Source organism: Somniosus microcephalus, chromosome 7 (assembly GCF_052327205.1).
Source record: "Somniosus microcephalus isolate GS21.2 chromosome 7, FLI_Smic_1.0, whole genome shotgun sequence".
In the NCBI taxonomy this organism is placed as follows: Eukaryota; Metazoa; Chordata; class Chondrichthyes; order Squaliformes; family Somniosidae; genus Somniosus; species Somniosus microcephalus.
The window spans coordinates 249,551,025-249,569,791 of NC_140993.1; the positions used below are offsets into that span (position 1 = coordinate 249,551,025).

The 18,767-nt window shown below is 45.3% G+C and overlaps 1 pseudogene; it reads right to left on the reverse strand.

Moving 5' to 3' along the window:
• Positions 1-381: 381 nt before the first annotated feature.
• LOC147115219 (uncharacterized) overlaps positions 382-18,767 on the reverse strand; it is a 55,699-nt pseudogene continuing 37,313 nt past the window's right edge.

Sequence of the window (18,767 nt, forward strand, 5' to 3'; positions counted from 1 at the left end):
AACTTATAAAATTCTAACAGGACTGGACAGACTAGATGCAGGAAGGATGTTCCCGATGGTCAGGGAGTCCAGAACCAGGGGTCACAGTCTAAGGATAAGGGGTAGGCCATTTAGGACAGAAATGAGGAGTAATTTCTTCACCCAGAGAGTGGTGAACCTGTGGAATTCTCTACCACAGAAGGCAGTAGAGGCCAATTCATTAAATATATTCAAGAAGGAGTTGGATATATTTCTTAAGGCTAAAGGGATCAAGGGGTATGGGGAGAAAGCAGGGACCGGGTGCTGAATTTGGATGATCAGCCATGATCGCATTGAATGGCGGAGCAGGCTCGAGGGGCAGAATGGCCTACTCCTGCTCCTATCTTCTATGTTTCTATGTTTCTATGTTTGCAGATCAACACACTGGTTTGCTAAGCTTTTGTTCTCACAAACCACACATTGGTGATGTTCCTGTATTTGACTGTAATCAGCATTCAGCTTTCCGATTTGTAAGTGAAGATTCCTGTTGGCATCCTCTGTTTCTGTGAGCTGCCACTGAATTTTTTCCAATTTAATCTTAACCGTCTCTGCAGTATCTTCAATTGTGCCTTTTGCCAGCATCATCTTCTGGTTATATTCTTGCATTGCTTTTGTGGCATTTTCCAAGTTTTTCAAACTTATGACCAACCGTATGAGGAAAGGTTGAGTAGTTTGGGACTCTACTCATTGGAGTTCAGAAGAATGCGAGGCGATCTTATCGAAACATATAAGATTGTGAGGGGGCTTGATCGGGTGGATGTTTCCACTGATGGGTGAGATTAGAACTAGGGGTCATAATCTTAGAATAAGGGGCTGCCCTTTCAAAACTGAGATGAGGAGAAACTTCTTCACTCAGAGGGTAGTAAATCTATGGAATTTGCTACCCCAGAGAGCTGTGGAAGCTGCAACATTAAATAAATTTAAAATGGAGATAGACATTTTCCTAGCAGATAAGGGAATTAGGGGTTACGGGGAGAGGGCAGGGAAGTGGACGTGAATCTAGGTTCAGATCCTATTTCTTATGTTCTTATGTTTTTGATGTATTTTTGTCCACAAATTCTGCTTCGGAACTGTCACATTTAAGACTTGTGACCTGGTTCCGAAGAGACTCATTTTGTTGCTCAGCATCCTTTTCTAGATCTGGCACCTTCTCATCCAGGCACCTATTCCCTTCTTGCGGTTTCACAGTCTGAATATGGTCACTCAGGCAAGACACGTTACCCATTGAGTGTCGTATTTCAGAGTGGCCACTGGTACTTTCACACTGTGCATTCTCCACAGGTACCTTTAACAAATTGCTTTGTTGCTCAAACACTAAATTCTGATCATCTTCGTAAACGCTGGCCACAGATGATTCCTCCCCAGGAAAAACTAGAAGGCTCTCAGTGTCACCTTCACTAATATCATCATCCTGGAATCTTTCTATCTTTTTCAAAAAAAAGAGAAAATACATTAGGACCATAATCGAAGTTTCTCCCTTCATTCCTTTTTTTAAAATTACTTACCTATTTTTTTTTTATAAGCGGTCATGGATTCTGCTTCCTCGACTGTTTTTGACGGAACATCCTCCCTTTGTTCTTTTTGTGTTGATCTTAAATCTGTGCCCTCTGGTTACCGACTCACCATCCACTGGAAATAGTTTCCCCTATTTACTTTATCAAAGTTCTTCATAATCTTGAATACTTCCATTAACCACAGTTTGAGTACAGTTTGTTTCATTTCTATTTAAAAAAAAAATAATTTTCCTTCCTCTTTTTAACATTTTTTATGCTGCAGTTAGTTCTTAGTCTTTTCTGCTCTAATATCAAGAGCCCCAGTTTCTCTCATCTCTCTTGATAATTATAGCCTCTCATCTCTGGTATAATCTTACTGAGTCTCTTCTGTAACTCCACCAAGGCCTTGAGATCCTACCTAAAGTAAAGCACCCAAAATGGGACACAATATTCTAACTGCGGGCTAACCAGTTAATCGTTAATTTGTAAATGTTTAGCACTACTTCTTTGCCTTTAAACTCAATGGAGGCAATTTTGCTGGTGCTCAGGGGTCGGGTTTGGAGGCGGAATTGCTGGCAAAATCAAAAAAAATTGGCAGCGGGTCCCGAACCCGCTTCCAATCCGCCTCCGATCAATCTTCCCGGGAGTCGGGTCCCCGATTTGTGCAGGGACCCTACTCCTAGCGGCGGGAAGAGGATTATAGACACTTAACTGCTAGTTAACAGGCAGTTAAGAGGCTTTTTTCAATTTTGCCAGGTCGACTGCGGGCTTCCCAACGTCCGGACACCATGCCAGGTAAGTGTGGCGTGTTGTGAGTCTACTGTAATGTTTCTTCATTGATGACAGCTGCAGAAGTGGTGTGAAGGATCCAATGGTACACTGGTGAGTTTCAGAGGTAAGGAAATGCTGGGAAAATAATTTTTAATGTATTTAGACTTTTCTGTAGGTAATAAGGTTTAAAGTGTTTGTGTAGTCCCAGCTCATTGGGAGAACCTCTCTCACCAGTGACAGATCGCTTCTGTAACCTCACCTGCAGCTGCGATCTGTTTTATCCTAAGGAGAGAGTCTCTGGGGAGCTTGGGTGCAAGGGGCTCACCTTTGTACAGTGATTGGCAGTGTTTGCAGCACCTCCATGCTGTCAAACACTGAAAAATCACATGTCAAATAAGTATGTCCCCTTTAAGAAAACCGGCAGATGACGCGTCATCAACTGACGTCATCTTTCTCTTAATTGGCCGGCAAGCCCGCAGGGCAGGCTTAACAAGGCCAACTGACGCAAAGTAGCGTCTGTGTGTCATTGGGGGCGGGATCGGAACCCACAAGTCAGCTGACCCGCTCCCAACTCATCTCTTCAGGTAAGATCGCGGCCAAAGTCTCTCTTTATAAAAGTTAAGATCCCATATGCTTTTTTTTTGAAACACAACTTTATCAACTCCCACTTTTAAAGATGTGTATCTGAACCACAAAGTCTGTGTGCTCATCAACTACTTTTAGTATTAACATTTAATGTAATTGTCCAGTCTTTAAAATTATGAAGGGGTTCGATAGGGCAGACATAGAGAAGATGTTGCCATTGTGGGGGAGGCCAAAACTAGGGAGCCATCAATATGAGATAGTCACTAATAAATCCAATAAGGAAGTCAGGAGAAACTTCTTTACTCAGAGAGGGATGAGAATGTGGAACTTGCTAGCACAAGGAGTGGTTGAGACGAATAACATTTATGCCTTTAAGGGGAAGATCAGTAAGTGCATGAGGGAGAAAGGAATAGAAGAATATGGTGATAGGGTGAGATGGAGCAAGGTGGGAGGAGGCTCGTGTGGAGTATAAACACCAGCATGGACCAACTGGGCTGAATGGCCTGTTTCTGCGATGTAAATGCTATGTAATTCTATATAGTGTAGAAGGGACTTTGTGCATACTATATTTTATATAGGCAACAAGATATACATTAGTGCAGCAGTTTCATCATACATTGAGAGAGAGAATTATAAACTGAATATTCATAACTTTTTGTTTATTGTTATCATAATTGTTTGATGAACAGAAAATAAGGAAAAACAATTTTAATGAACCTCTTACTTCATTTTTAGGCATGTGGCACCATATCTGAAGGGTCAGGATGGTGTGACTAGAAGTGAGGCAGGTACGGGGATCCAGGAGGTAGTGTTGGAGGAGCCGCAGCCCTTGCACTTGTCCAACAGGTTCGAGGCTCTTACTCCCTGTGGGGACAGGAGCAGGGACTGCAGGGAGGATGAGCAACCTGGCCACAGCACCGTGGAGCAGGGGGCCATTCAAGTGGGGGGAGTTAAAAGAAATGTTGTAGTGGTAGGGGATAGTATCATTAGGGGGATAGATAGAGTTCTTTGCAGCCGAGAGCGAGAGTCCCGAAGGCTGTGTTGCCTGCCCGGTGCCAGGGTTAAGGACATCTCCTCTGGACTGGAGAGAAACTTGGAGTGGGAGGGGGAGGATCCAGTTGTCGTGGTCCATGTTGGTACCAACAACATAGATAGGACAAGGAAGGAGGTTCTGCTGAGGGAGTTTGAGCAGCTGGGGGCCAAATTAAAAAGCAGAACCACAAGGGTAATAATCTCTGGATTATTACCTGAGCCACGAGCGAATTTGGCTAGGACAAATAAAATTAGAGAGTTAAATGCGTGGCTCAAAGACTGGTGTGGGAGAAATGGGTTTTGCTTCCTGGGACACTGGCACCAGTACTGGGGCAGGAGGGAGCTGTTCCGTTGGGACGGGCTTCACTTGGCCAGTGCTGGGACTAGAGTCCTGGCGGATCATATAACTAGGGCTGTAGAGAGGGCTTTAAACTAACTAGTGGGGGGGAGGTTCCTAGAGAGCAAATAATAAAAATGACAACAGAGAAGGTAATAGACTTAGGTAGCAGTGGGGAAATTAAAAACCAGAGCGTGTCAGGAAGGGGCAGAAGGTATGGAGTAAAAGGTAAAGTAATAAAAAGGGCAAAAGCAGGAACTAAGTGTCACAAAACATCTTTGAAAGTTCTCTAACTGAATGCACGTAGCATTCGTAACAAAATAGATGAGTTAATGGCACAAATAACTACATATGGGTATGATCTTGTGGCCATTACAGAAACATGGCTGCAGGGTGACAATGCCTGGGAATTAAACATACCAGGTTATTTAACGATCAGGAAGGACAGGCAGGAAGGAAGGGGAGGTGGGGTGGCTATGTTAATAAAGGAAGGAATCACTGTAATACAGAGAAATGATATTGGGTCAAAAGATCAGGATAATGAAACAGTTTGGGTGGAGGTAAGGAATAATAAGGGGAAAAAAACACTAGTGGGCGTAGTCTATAGGCCTCCGAACAGTGGCAACTCTGTTGGACGGAGTATCAATCAGGAAATAGTTGAGGCTTGTAATAAGGGAACATCTATAATTATGGGGGATTTCAACTATCATATTAATTGGACAAATCAAATTGGGCAGAGCAGCCTTGAGGATGAGTTCATTGAGTGTATTAGGGATGGGTTTCTTGAGCAGTATGTAACTGAACCGACCAGGGGGCAAGCAACCTTAGATCTGGTCCTGTGTAACGAGACGGGATTAATTAAAAATGTCCTAGTAAAGGATCCCCTTGGAATGAGTGACCATAACATGGTTGAATTCCATATTCAATTAGAGGGTGAGAAGGTTGGATCTCAAACAAGCGTGCTAAGCTTGAATAAAGGAGACTATGAAGGTATGAGAGCGGAATTGAGTAGAGTGGATTGGGAAAATAGTTTAAAGGGTAAGACGATACATGATCAGTGGTGTACATTCAAGGAGTTATTTTACAACTTCCAAAAAAAATATATTCCACTGAGAAGAAAAGGGTGTAAAAGAAAAGACAGCCATCCGTGGCTAAGTAAAGAAATTAAGGATAGTATTCGACTAAAAACAAGGGCATATAAGGTAGCCAAATCTAGTGGGAGGATAGAGGATTGGGAAAACTTTAAAAGACAGCAAAAAATAACAAAAAGATTGATTAAGAAAGGGAAGATAGATTATGAAAGTAAATTAGCAAAAAATATAAAAACAGATAGTAAGAGTTTTTATAGTTATATAAAAAGAAAAAGGGTGGCTAAAGTAAATGTTGGTCCCTTAGAGGATGAGACCGGGAAATTAATGGTGGGAAATATGGAGATGGCAAAAACACTGAATGAATATTTTACATCAGTCTTTACAGTAGAAGACACTAAGAATATCCCAACACTGGACAAACAGGGGGCTAAAGAGGGGGAGGAGCTAAACACGATCAAAATCACTAAGGAAGTGGTACTCGGTAAAATAATGGGACTCAAGGCGGATAAATCACCTGGACCTGATGGCTTACATCCTAGGGTCTTGAGGGAAGTGGCGGTAGGGATTGTGGATGCATTGGTAATAATTTTCCAAAACTCCCTGGACTCGGCAAAGGTCCCGGCAGACTGGAAAACTGCTAATGTAACACCCTTATTTAAAAAGGGCAGTAGACAGAAGGCTGGAAACTATAGACCGGTTAGCCTAACATCTGTGGTAGGTAAAATTTTGGAATCCATTATTAAGGAGACAGTAACAGGACATTTGGATAATCATAATTTAATAGGACAAAGTCAGCATGGTTTTATGAAGGGGAAGTCATGTTTGACAAATTTGCTGGAGTTCTTTGAGGAAGTAACGTGTAGGGTGGATAAAGGGGAACCAGTGGACGTAGTGTATTTAGACTTCCAAAAGGCATTTGACAAGGTGCCACACAAAAGATTATTGCTTAAGATAAAAAATCACGGGATTGGGGGTAATATTCTGGCATGGATAGAGGATTGGCTATCTAACAGAAGGCAGAGAGTTGGGATAAATGGTTCATTCTCAGACTGGCAATCAGTAACTAGTGGTGTTCCGCAGGGGTCAGTGCTGGGTCCCCAACTCTTTACAATCTATATTAACGATTTGGAGGAGGGGACTGAGTGTAACATATCAAAGTTTGCAGATGATACTAAGATGGGAGGGAAAGTAGTGAGTGAGGAGGACATAAAAAACCTGCAAGGGGACATCGACAGGCTAAGTAAGTGGGCAGAGATTTGGCAGATGGAATACAATACTGGAAAGTGTGAGGTTATGCACTTTGGCAGGAAAAATCATAGAGCAAGTTATTATCTTAATGGCAAGAAACTGGAAAGTACTGAAGTACAAAGGGATCTGGGGGTCCTGGTGCACGAAACTCAAAAGGTTAGTATGCAGGTGCAGCAAGTGATTAAGAAGGCCAATGGAATGTTGGCTTTCATTGCTAGGGGGATAGAATATAAAAATAGGGAGGTATTGCTTCAGTTGTACAAGGTATTGGTGAGGCCACACCTGGAATACTGTGTACAGTTTTGGTGTCCATACTTAAGAAAGGACATACTTGCTCTCGGGTCAGTACAAAGAAGGTTCACTCGGTTAATCCCGGGGATGAGGGGATGGACATATGAGGAGAAGTTGAGTAGATTGGGACTCTACTCATTGGAGTTCAGAAGAATGAGAGGCGATCTTATTGAAACATATAAGATTGTGAAGGGGTCGGATCGGGTGGATGCGGGGAAGATGTTCCCGATGATGGGTGAAACTAGAACTAGGGGGCATAGTCTTAGAATAAGGGGCTGCTCTTTCAAAACTGAGATGAGGAGGAACTACTTCACTCAGAGGGTGGTAGGTCCATGGAATATGCTGCCCCAAAAAGCTGTAGAAGCTACATCATTACATAAATTTAAAACAGAAATAGACAGTTTCCTAGAAGTAAAGGGAATTAAGGGTTACGGGGAGCGGGCAGGAATTTGGACATGAGTCTAGGTTCGGATCGGTCATGGCCCTGTGGGTAGCGGAGCGGGCCCAGGGGCCGTGTAGCCTGATCCTGCTCCTATTTCGTGTGTCTAATTCGGTTAGATTCAGGAGATGGTTCTGTGATAGTGGATTGGCGGTTAGGGTCAGATCAGCCATGATCTTATTGAATGGCGGAGCAGGCTCGAGGGGCCGATTGGCCTACTCCTGCTCCTATTTCTTATGTTCTTATGTTCTTATTAACTCAGTTCGAAGTCCTTCTGTCAATAATTGCTTTGCCTGCATTAAAGCTTTAATGTGGTGAAGCTGTTTTATCACGGTATCATGTTGCTGCTGCATCTGTGAATTTTTAGTAACCGCTGTATTATGCTCCTGTAGTCCTTTCTTCAGCTCATCTTCTTTGGGATTACTTGTCTTCTAAAATAAAATTACATTGTTAAATGATCAGTACTACTGTAAACTGGCAGTCTATAATTAGAGGATTGCTTAATTGAGGACTGGAAGCCACAATGTCCTTTAATCACTGGCACCTGGGTTTGTATCAGGCCCAGCCTGGTTTTTATTCTGTCTGAGCTGTAAGCTTCTTACCTGAGATGACAAAGACAGGTTCACCCAGTTCCTACTGGACAAAAAAGTCAAAGCACAAAACTGTCCATAATTCAGCACTAAATTAGCAATAAAGTCACAATCTCACTCATTATTTTTTTTTTAATCAGTTTTAAAATCTGGAATTGCTCAATTTGGATAAAACCCATGAGACCCAAGGGGATTCTAATTAATGAAAACTTTGGAACTGATGCATTAATATGTTGAATGTGCCTTAGAAATAAGTATAAATATCAGTATTAGAATTGACTTGGCCTCTCAGTTCTCTGTGTATGACTGCACTTGAAGGATTTTGAACTTTCTGTAATAGACATGTCAACTTTTTACTTCAGTCTTACTCAAGTAATTAATGTTGGTATGACGTTCATAGATTTAATAGTAAACCCCACTGAGGTGGGTTTGCAATCTGGCTTTTACGCACTCATCGCAGTGTCATTTTGGGCAATAACTGATCTTGGTAGCGATGCTATAGAGTAGCAGTGATTTACAATTCGAACCACTAATAGGGGAATAGCTGACTGAACAAAAATGATCTAAATACAAGGGGCTATATCCTATAGTCTGCAGTTGTCAAAGATAATGGCCTGAAAAGTCGATGTTGCAGCGCTGGCTGTTAAGGTGTAGAAAAAATGGCGGCTGCCTCGCTTCCAGTGTGGGACACGGTGGCAGCCATTTTGGTGAGAGCCATAGCGCTGCCATTGACAGTGTTGGCCTCTCAAATTTAAGTAAACAGATCATGACGTCAATTGTCATGCAACATCTGATTTGACGTCATGACTGCTATTTTGGATGTTCTTGCTCTCCAGAACGCTGTGTCCTAAATACGCACAGAAAAACGTGCATGAAGCAGCCCTGCAGAGACGCTGTCAGCGCTTCTTAAAGGGACACACACATCTTTAAGGTAAGTTTGTATTTCAGCTTTTGGACTATTTTTAATATTTTATTGAAGTAGTGGCTTGGTGCAATAGATTTAAAAAGTTGTTAAAGTGTGCAGGGAGTGCTGCTGGATGCTTGCCAGTCTTTGGATGGTAAAGGAAGGCCACTGGGAAGACAGAAAATGCATGAAATACTCAGCAGGTCAGGCAGCATCCATGGAGAAACAGAGTTAATATCTGAGGTCGAGATGCTGCCTAACCTGCTGAGTATTTCCAGAATTTTCAGCTTTTATTTCAGATTTCCAGCATTCGCAGTATTTTGCCCGAGAAGACCACTTGCTCTCAGTCCTGGGGGCCACATGGAGATGAAGCAAAGGCAGCAAAGGGAACAAGCTGCTCACAGAGGGAAGGAGGAGGAAACAGAAGAGGAGGATGCAACTCAGACAGCCCCTTTCTGGCCGGGATATCCGGGATGGAATTATCCATCTGCTGTCATGCAACGAGCAGTGTGTGAGGCTATAGGTGCAGTTGGTAGGAGAAGGCTTTTGATGCATTCACTGACCTTGACCACTGATTTGAGGTCATGAAACTTCTTTGGGCACTGGAGCCAGGTCCTGGCAGTGATAGCCTCCATGATCTGGTCCCACATCATTTTTTCTTGAGGGCCTCCTGGCCCCCTGTGGGTAGAGGACCTCTCTTGCAGTGTTGACCCCCTGCACAAAGCTGGAGTGCTGCTTGCGAGACCCATTTGTGTTAGTGCTGAAGCACTTTTGCCATTTTTTTTATGTGCAGAAGGCAGTTCAACTTTAAGAGCTGAAGATTGCCATTTCAAAATTATTATAATTTTTTTTTCAGAAGGCAGTTGAGCTCCAAGGGCTAAATTACTATTTTTTAAACGATTTTTATTTTTTTCATTTTAGAAGAATCCCTTTAAGGAATCGCCACTGCTTTCTAAAATGACAGGCTAGCTTTAAGACAACGCTGCCTCGCTCCAGGGATGCTATGGCCACCTGCTGAGATTACCACCCGAAACAGGGCATTACACACCGTAGGTTTTGCGCTCGGATCATTTAAATCAGCAGGCAGCACCGGTGTTTTGGTGCTGCCTGCGCTCTTTTTGCGGGCGGCCGTTAACTCTGGCCCGCGGTGGCACTGCCCGTTTTTGGGCATAATCCAATTTCTCGACCAATGTAACATAGCTGATCCAGCTCCATTCATCTTAAGTAAGTAACAATTCTAATAACCCAGCAGTTTTGTCTTCAAACATTTATACATAATCCTTATTGATTTTATCTGCACGTGTTTGTAAAACTGAAAAACTGATGGAATGGCTGCAATTGAGAAGTTTTTTTTTTTAAAAAGCAAGTTGCCAGCTTGACGAAAACGAATCTTTTGGGAGGAAAATGCTGCAAAAAGCGCTTCATAGCTTAATGAAGTACATATGAACCAATAGTGTTAAGTCTTAACGTAATAATAGACAGATTCTCCTCTCTCCGACTGACATATTTTTCTCTCTGGGGTAACTTTAATAGAAAAGTAGATAGGTGTTAGATCCGTGGTTCAGTGGATAAATAATTACACGGATGCTGTACATAAACAAATAACAGGTCTTTACTGGAGGAGGGTAATCTCTAGACTGGGGTACAGAGGCATGCACACAGCTTATATACTGGTGTGGTCACTGCCGGTACTACAGTATACAGGAGCTGTAAAAAGTAGTTCTGACTTAAAGCACATACACTACAATTCCTCCCTTTTTAGATTAATAATACCCCCTTAATATTCAAATAACAATTACATTTTTACATGTACATTCAATAACAAAAGTCCATTTATAGATTCAGTCTTTGGGGCGGCTTCCTGACCCTTTCGGGATAGCGCCTTTCCGGAGGTTCTTGTTCTTGGTGCAGAGGCGATTCTGACTCCCTTTCATCGGGTAGTTCATCGGGTTCCACTGCTACTGGGTCTGAAGTAGATGCTACCGGTATGTCGGGTTCATCCCCAGGTACTCGAGACATGGGGTTGACGCATTCCTGTGATGCTAAGATCTGATCGACGTGGCGTCTCACAATGTTCTCCCCGACATCCACTGTGTACATTAATGGCCCCTGCCTTGTACATATCGTTCCGGGTTGCCACTTCTCTGTTCGATAGACCCGGGCCAAGACTGGTTGCCCTACATTGAAGCTCCTTTGTCGGCTTCTCGTTGATGTGCTGGAATTGTTTGTCCTCAACATTTCTTCGCACATTTGGTCTGAGCAAATCCAGAGGAGATCTCAACCTTCAGTTAAAGAACATCATGGCTGGGGTCTGGTTGGTAACTGCATGTGTCGCATTTCGGTAGGCTAATAAGAAATTGTCCATCTTATGCTGTAGTGGAATTTCCTCGTCGCACATGGCCTTTATCGCCTTCTTAAAGGTTTGTACGAACCTCTCAGCCAATCCATTGGTGGCTGGATGATACGGGGCGGATGTGTAATGCCTTACCCCATTCCTTTTCATGAATTTTTGGAACTCGTCGGACACAAACTGTGGTCCATTATCAGAGCAGATCTGCTCTGGCAAACCGTTTCTGGCAAATATGGTCCGTAGGACTGCAATCGTTTTCTCTGTAGTGGTTGAAGACATCTTTATCAGCTCAGGCCACTTTGAATGAGCATCCACTGCTATTAAGAACATTGAGTCCATGAATGGACCAGCGAAATCAATGTGCACCCATTGCCATGGAGAGGAGGGCCACTCCCATGGGTGTAGAGGGGCATGTGGTGGTGCATTTTGGACCTTCTGGCATCCTAAGCAGCTCTTAGTTAGGTCTTCGATTTGTTGATTGATTCCCAGCCACCACACATAAGCCCTAGCTAGGCTTTTCATTTTCACTCCCCCCAGATGACCTTCATGTAGCTCATTTAGCACTCTCTCCCTTAACTTGGGTGGAATCACCACTCTGGATCCACACATCACTGTCCCTTGGCATACTGACAGCTGTTCTCTTCTGGATGAGAATGCTGGCAACAGTGAGTCACCATGTGTTGGCCATCCCCTCACCGTCAATTCATATACCCGTGACAGCGTCGGATCATTGCGGGTCTCCTTCTCTATATCCGCGTTTGTTACTGGCAATCTTTCAATTATCAACGAATAAAATATCTCGATAGGGTCCACTGCTGGTGCTTCCTCCACAGTAGGCAGTGGCAGGCGCGATAGCCCATCAGCATTCCCATGCTGTCTCGTGCCTTTATATTCTATTTCATATTGATTCGCCCCTAGAAACAGGGACCATCTTTGTAACCGTTGTGCAGTCATTACTGGCATGCCCTTCTTAGGATTAAAGATGGAGACAAGTGGTTGGTGGTCAGTCAGCAAGGTAAACTTCTGTCCATGCAGATAGTGGTTGAATTTTTTTACTCCCCATACTAGGCTGAGGGCCTCCCTGTCAAGCTGGGCGTAGTTGTGCTCAGCTGAGGTTAGTGACCGAGACGCAAAGACTACTGGCCTCTCCAACCCGTCTGGGAATTTGTGCGACAGCACCGCTCCAATGCCATAGGGTGATGCATCACATGCCAAACGAATTGGTAGTGCTGGGTTGAAATGGGCCAACACCTCTTTTGATGTGATCAATTCTTTACACTTCTGGAAAGCTCATCTACGTTCGTCATCCCACATCCATGGTACCCCTGTTTGCAGTAGGGTGTTCAGCGGGTGTAATACCGTAGACAAATTTGGTAAGAACTTGTGGTAATAGTTTACCAGCCCGAGGAACGACCTCAGTTGTGACACATTTTCCAGTGCTGGAGCCTTGACTACTGCCTCAATCTTGTCAGGGGACTTATGTAACCCCTCTTCATCGATGACGTGGCCGCAATACGAGATCTGTTTCTGGAAAAACTCGCACTTGTGGCGATTAGCTCGTAGCCCATATTCCTTTAATCTGGTGAGCACCTTCTCCAAGTTAGCGAGGTGATCACCGTCATTTTCGCCCGTGACCAAGATGTCGGCCAAATAACACTGGGTCCCTGGAATCCCTTGCAGGACCTGATCCATCGCCCTTTGCTAGATAGCCGGAGCCGAGGCTACTCCAAACACCAGCCGGTTGTATTGATAGAGACCTTTATGGGTATTGATCGTAAGGTAATGTTTCGAAGCTTCTTCTACCTCCATTTGCAAGTACGCCTGGGCTAGATCAATTTTGGTGAAGCGTTTACCAGATAGCGAGGCGAAAATATCCTCAATTCGTGGAAGCGGATATTGCACCGTGTGAAGGACTGGGTTCACTGTCACCTTAAAATCCCCACAGATGCGGACCTTCTTTGGTTCCCCAGGCGTATTACTCAACGACCTCTTCATTACAGGAACGATGGGTGTAGCCGACTCGCTCCAGTCCACTTTGGACAGTACTCCTGAACGTTCCAACCCTTCCAGCTCTGCTTCAACCGCTGGTCTGATCGCTTAAGGCACTGGTCTGGCCTTCAGAAACTTTGGGCTTGCATTATCCTCTATTTTAATTGTTGCTGTTATTCCTTTTAGTGTTCCTAGTCCCTCCTGGAACACTTCTTTTGCGTCAGTTAGCATTTTTGACAGTCGTCCGGGTGTGACGTCATCATCCTTTTTGGCCTCCACCTTCAGTGCCTGTATGGAATGCCAATCTAAATGTATCTTCCGGATCCATTCACGTCCTAGCAGTGGTGGTCCTCCATTTGGCAATACATTATGTAGTTTCAGACAACCCAGCTCCTTGCTTCCGGAGTCTGTGTCACTTTTCTGTTCGTCTGAACCACTGTCCATCACCTGGTGTACCTTTTTGTACTTCTCCTGTGGAGATTTCTTACTGTTGGTTTTCTTCCCAGACCTGCAGACTCTTGCTATGTGTCCTGCTTTCCCACACTGTCTGCACACTTGGTCCTTGAACCAACAATCTTTCTGGTCATGTGTTGTTCTGCCGCAGCGATAGCACTTCCCTGTTCCATAGGTCATTTAGTTGGTGCCATATTCTTGCGGTCTCCGTTGTATCTCTGCAGCGCCCCTTGCGGCTGCTTCGTGTGATACTGCCATACTGAAAGCTTTGTCCAGCGTAAGGTCCTTTTCTGATAGAAGCCGTTTCTGGGTTCCTTCACTTTGTAGCCCACACACAAACTTGTCCCTTAACGTGTCTGCTAGTCCCGCTCCAAACTGGCAGTATTTCAATAGCTTGCGCAGTTCCGTTAGGTACTCAGCATTGCTTTCATCTTTGTGTTGGTTCCTTTTATGGAACTTAAATCGTTCTGCTATCAGCAGCGGTGTGGGGTTTAAGTGGTCCTGTAGGATTTCTACTATGCTTTCAAAATTCTTGTTTACCGGCTTCTCTGGGGTTAATAGATTTCGCAGTAACCCATAAGTTTTTGCACCCATGGAATTTAACAGAACCAGTGCTTTATTAGCATCTGGCACTTCATTCGCCCTGCAGTACACCTCAATACGTTCCACATATGTCGCCCAATCTTCGACTTCATTGTCGAACGTAGAGATACTGCCACTCTTCGGCATCCTTGGTTGTGCGTTAACTATCACCAATGGCGCCTCCCGCGCTTCCCCTTCTTCTCCGCTGGCACAAAATGGCGTCTCCCGCACTTTCCTTCCTTCCCGCGCTCGCCCGTCTTCTCCGCTGCGGCTTCGCAAAATGGCGTCTCCCGCGCTCTTCCTTCTTCTCCACGGCTCAATGGCGCCTCCCGCGCTCTCCCTGCTTCTCTGCGGCTCAATGGCGTCTCCCCTTGCTTCGCCCCGCGGACCCTGATCAGCCTGTGATCCCTGGCTGTGCTCTGCGTGTTCTTCTCTTGATATTTGTCGACGCCGCTCAGTCTAGAACCCGGCTGTTTCTTACCCTCTCTCCGGTTTTGCAGTATTTTCCTCGACGCCGCTCAGTGATCAACCCCCGGCTGCGCCCTGCTCTCTTCACCCTCTTTCTTACCCCGTCGACGCTGCCCAGCTCTCTCTCTCTGCCGTCGGTCGGCTCCAGCCGCCGCTGCTCGGGAAGGGTCTGCTCTGGAACTGTCGTCGGTCTCTTACTGCTCGTTGTGGCTGGGGAACCAAGCCCGGCTCTCCACAGCCTCCCCAGCGATGTTGGATCTCTGCCTGACTGCTGGGCAGTTGCTCGTGGTCGACGCCCATGTTCCTGGACTCGACTATTTTTTGTTGTTGTTTGTTTTATGTTGCAGGTAGATTCGCATCAACACTCGTCGCCACTGTTAGATCCGTGGTTCAGTGGATAAATAATTACACGGATGCTGTACATAAACAAATCTTTACTGGAGGAGGGTAATCTCTAGACTGGGGTACAGAGGCATGCGCACAGCTTATATACCGGTGTGGTCACTGCCGGTACTACAGTATACAGGAGCTGCAAAAACTAGTTCTGACTTAAAGCACATACACTACAATAGGAGTAAACTGAGTTAGTTCATTCAGAATTAACATAAGAACATAAATAGGAGCAGGAATAGGCCACTTGGCCCCTCGAGCCTGCTCCGCCATTCAATAAGATCATGGCTGATCTTGGGCTCAAAGCCACTTCCCTGCCCGCTCCCCATAACCCTTCACTCCCTTATCTTGCAAAAATCTGTCTATCTCCTCCTTAAATGTAATTAATGACCCAGCCTCCACGGCTCTCTGGGGCAGAGAACCAATGTCGACTGTTTTCCTCCGATGCTTAAAAGTGTTTTAAAAAAGAGGCAAAACTCCCCTCACCTCATTAGAGGTTGTTTTGGGTGGATCTGCAGGAAAACACAGAACTTCCCTCACCGTCAGCGAACAAATGAAATTTGGCAGATCTGTGATAAGTAATGTGGAGGAGGTGCTGAATGTCGAAGCTTTTGCACAGCACTGCTGGACAATTTCAAACCATTACAGTATGGGCTCATCATTTGGCACCACCAGCACAAGAATCTAAGCATTCTCGGATACCAGGGTCCATTTTAAAACCCCCACCCAGGTGGGAACGATGCACGGGAGGGGTTAAAACCAGGCAAATCGATTTACCAGCCCCAGGTCGCTCTGCTTCCACCCAGCAGCATTTCACCTTCGCCAACTTTCAAGTCAGCCAAGGCTCCCACTCCAGGCAGGCGGGGGCCTAATTGAAACGTTGAAGTCGCGGCCCGATGACATCTTTGGTACTGCGTGCCTGTTTTTATTGCAACACGATGGGGTGGAGGCTTGCCTGGTAGCCAAGCTGTGAAAGAAACCTGGCAAGAGGCAGCAGAGTGGCCAGAAAAGGCAGCGCTAAGTTCATTTTTCTTTTAGGGGATAATTTTAACCTAATCCGCCAGGCGAGAAACCCATGAATCGGGTGAAACGTCGGTTTTACACCCTGCGCCCAATGTTGCGCTCCACTGACTTCAATGGAGACTAAAATCGAGTGGGTTGTAAAACCAGCATTCCACCCGCTCCCGCCTGTTTCCCGATGGGTGGGTTAGGTCAAAGGTTGCCCCCCTCGAAGGCTTCCTTGGGGGCCAAAAGCGGCAGGGGTACCTCCCCGCCCCCTCTGCCCCAGCACTTACCTTATGCCAGGGACCATTCCCATGGATCCCTAACGGCATCCAGCTCCCACCCCAATTACCACTCCCGCCTGCCGGCCTTGACATCATTCCTGCTAGCTTTGGGCAGGAGACAGATTTGGAACATTAAGTTGTGGCCTGCAGTTAAAATCGGCCAAGCTTCGCTTCCTTCCTGATTTCCGAGTTTGCTGCCCGCTTCGAGTCCCTACCCATCAATCCCATCCCGAGTTAAAATCGACCCCACAAGCACAGAATGGTAGTCATTGTTTTGTGTTCTGCAATCATGTACCATAAAAATACAGTAGATATTTACAAGAAGCTAGTTGCTTTAACTAATTAGTTGGGCCAAACAGTTTGCGCGGATCACTTTGCCGTTCATTTGCTAGAACGATCTACCACAGGAAGTTTTCTGGCACATATTTGTTTACAATGATGACGGCGACAACAAAAAATTGAATGTATACCTTGCTTTTAACAAACAAAAATCCTAACGTGCTTCACAACAGCTTAAGGAGAATGAATGCTAAGCTAAAGAAGCAGAGATTAGGAGGGGTGACAAAGGTTTGATCAACGAGATTGGTTTTAAGGAGCGGGAAGTGGAGGGGCGAAGGGATTTCAGGAGGGAACTCCAGAGTTGGACCTAAAGCAGTTGAAGGCTCGGTAGGGCAAAGGGAGGAAGAATGCACAAGAGGCCAGAGTCAAAGGAAGAGAGAGTTTAGGAGATTTGTATGGCTGGTGTAAGTTACAAAGATAGGAAGGGGCAAGGACATGAAGAGATTTAAACACAAGGAGAGGAATTTTTAATTTGAGACAGTGAGAGACTGGGAGCTAATGCACACCAGCGAGGACAGGGGTAATGGGCAAGCGGGACTTCGTGCAGGATAGAATATGGTCGGCAGTGTTTTGAATGGAGATTGGAGGGTATGCAGGAGAGCACTGAAGCAGAAGAGTCTGAGGATAGCAAAGGCATGTATGAGGTTTCAGTGGCAAATGGGCGGAGACATGGGAAGAGGCAGGGAATGCTACTGAAGCAGAAGTAAGCAGTCTTTGTGAAGGAGAGGATGTGTGTCCAGAAGGAGCTTGGAGTTGATGAGGATGCTGAGGTTGCAACAGTCTGGGACAGTGGACAAGGAGGGGGATGGAGTCAGTGGTGAGGGTGCAGAGTTTGTTGCTTCAGTTTCCCAATATTTACTGAAGGAAGTAGTCTGACAACATGGAAATAGTGGTGGAGGCAGGGGGATGTGGGTGGTGGCAGTGAGAGTGTTGATGGAGAGGTAGATCCGAGTGGTGGTTGTAAGGAATGTTGTCCTGGGCACATGAAGTATTCCCTGCCCTTCTTTAAGTAGTGCTATCTAAACAGGCAGATAGAGGTTCAGAAAGACAGCTCATCTGGCAGTGCAGCACCCTACCTGTACTGAATTAAAGGGTCAGCCTAGATTATATGAGGTTTAGAAACCACAACATTCTTACTCCGAGGCAACATAGAGTTCAGAAGAATAGTTTCACTACCTCTTCCATTGTTAAGTCAGCAGTGTGCTCTGAAATTCAATTTGCTTTTTCACATGATTCTCTCTGTATATCTTTCTCTTTATGCCCTTTCTCCCTTTTGTGGACTTTTTACTAGCCTTTATCTTGTGGTGACTACCTTAAAGAATCCATTTTTATTTTGTTTATCTTGAAGGTTTTCTCAACTCCCTTCGCGTTCTTGCTAGGGTACAGTTCCTTGGGTGTTGCGTGCTCTCTGGTACCACGAGCCATGACCGTGGGTGTTGGCAAGCTATTTGACCATGGGGGCAACATCACTGCCAAGAACAATTCTGTCCTCTTCCCCATGTCCATACGTGCACTTTGCAATGGAGGCTGCTGGATAGCAATCAGATCTATAAACCCTAATCAACCTTTTTTCCCCCCTTTCCTTGACTTCTCCATATAGGTATTAGTTCATCCTTCCCAACCTCTCAATGTACGTTGATTTCTCCTGCTAAATTTGAATGAGCAAGTCAGCAAATGCTTTGGGATTAGACTGGTTTTCAGAGCACTGCCTCCCATTAGGGTTCCCTGACTCCAGGAGGGAGATGTGCAAATTGGCAAGCCAGAATGGGCTGATTAAGAAAGCCGGATAGAGAAGGGAGAAGCAGCCTGTACCGATGTCTCTGCCACTCTGAGTGCCTTTCAACATCAATTGAGTACTGAAGCACGCAAGTGTGCACTAACACTGAGCATTTATTTATGGAAAGGTTAAGCGAACAAGTCAACAGAAACTTACATATTAATACTGAAACCACATTCTAAGTTCGGGAGGGGGTTGAGGCAGCGATCAGGAGTGGGGAGGTTGCGACCGGGTCAAAGCAGCAATCAAAGGCTGGGGGTGGGGTGGGTGGGGGGTGCGGGGATGTCAAGCGGCGGCCAGCAGTTTTAAAGTGCACCTCCTGGCTTCACATTCA